The sequence below is a fragment of the Galeopterus variegatus genome, unplaced genomic scaffold (genome assembly GCF_000696425.1).
Source record: "Galeopterus variegatus unplaced genomic scaffold, G_variegatus-3.0.2 Scaffold461, whole genome shotgun sequence".
NCBI lineage: Eukaryota > Metazoa > Chordata > Mammalia > Dermoptera > Cynocephalidae > Galeopterus > Galeopterus variegatus.
Window position 1 is genome coordinate 495,889 of NW_007726572.1, and position 1,810 is coordinate 497,698.

At 33.6% G+C, this 1,810-nt stretch overlaps 1 pseudogene; it reads right to left on the bottom strand.

Annotated features, from left to right (window-relative positions):
* Positions 1-723: 723 nt before the first annotated feature.
* LOC103587567 lies at positions 724-1,240 on the bottom strand (annotated as a pseudogene).
* Positions 1,241-1,810: the final 570 nt, after the last annotated feature.

Here is a 1,810-nt window from a genome sequence, read left to right on the forward strand (position 1 = left end):
TTCTCCCAGAAACTGACAGATAAAGCAGAACAAAAATAAGTAAGCACTTGGAAGTTTAAAATGAAACAATACCCAAACTTCAATATGCAGAATGTCCAGGTAGGCACACAGGATAAACTTACGCAGGTAGGATAAGAGTCACCTGAGGTGTCCAAAATGTTTTTCTGCAACCTCTTTTTAGACATCTTTTTAGGTGAAAGAACTATAAATTTAAAGCAATGCATCAAAAATTTAATCTGAAAGACAAAAAAAAAAAAATACATGATTTCTCCTAAGTTTCCACACTATTTGGACTTTTGGAATAAAAGCTGATTTTTTTTTTTTTTTTTGAAATGACGAATTTAGATAGACAAACCTTGGCCTAACCAATCAAGGAAAGAGAGAAAAGATTTAGATAAGCAGAATTAAAAATGCAAAAAGGCATAAAGCCACTTATGTGGAAGAAACTTTAAAAAATTAGAAGAGAATATTATGTACAACTTTAAAAAGGAAGTTTTGGGAAAAAATGAAATTTATACTTTTTAAAAAATTTTGCAAAGAACTTTAATATCAAAGAACATTTCCAAAGTCTAAAATGGATTCGAGGTTGCTATTAAAGTTACATGGGGAGGTCAGTGGGGAAAAAATACTTTTTATTCTCTAAAGCCAGACTTCATGTAAAGGCAGGCACTAAATCTGGTTGCACTGAGTTTGATAAAGACTGTAGAAAAGAAGACACGGAGCTTAGTAAAGGTTGGTCTTTTTCATGATGTGCAGGAACCCTTGCTCATTGACTTCTCCGTCTCTGTCTCAATCAGATGCATCAATCATTTCCTGCAGCTCCTCATCAGTCAGGTTCCCACCCAACTCGTTGGCTGTGCATTTCAGATTTTTGAATGATATCTTCCTAGTTTCATCATCATCAAAGAGCTCAAAAGCATTCAGGATTTTTTCTTTGTTATCTTTCTCAGACATTTTCTGAGTCACTACAGTCAAAAAGTCACCAAAGTTCATTTTTTTCTGTCCCTTCCTCATCAACTTCACTTATCATTTTTTTGATTTCTTCTTTCTTGGGTTCAAAGCACAGGGCCCTCACGGTCACCTTAAGTTCCTCAACATCTATGGTCCCAGTTCCATCAGCATCGAAGAAATAAAAAACTTACTGGATTTCTGGTTTCTGCTCTTCAGTAAGCTCAGGCTTAGGACTCACCTTTTTTCTTTGGGCACTTGATGCCATGTTTGTCTTAAAGTTGGTGGCCATTGCAGATGGACTCCAGGGCCTGTTGAAAGCTATACTTTTCTAGGAGAGTAAAAATGATTTAAGAAGAGGTAGAAAACTTGAATAATTCAGTAACTATAGAGAGAATGGACAATAAGAAAAGATCTTTCTCTACTCTCCTCTGGTGAAACTTTACAAGTGAGGTTTTCGAATCTTCATAGAAGTATCATATTTAACTTTATAGAGCATAGAGAAAAATGGAGTTTGTGAACTTTGTTCTACAGTGTAGAATATTCCTGATAAGAATACTAGACAAATGTTGTACACGTCACACACTCACAAGCACACACACACCCCTATTAACCAATCTCTGATTAAAAAAATAGGCACAAAGATTATTAAATAAACAAATAACTGAATAATGTTATCCAGTGATGATATACACTATGACCTATAAGATGTTATATAAGGTGCAAATGAGTTTTAATATTTAGGAAATATATTAATATGATATACAATATTAAAGGAAGAAAGTCATTAATTTATCTAAACAGAGAGGAAAGGCATTTGGATAATATTCAAAAGCTACTTTGATTTAACAATGCAAAAAAA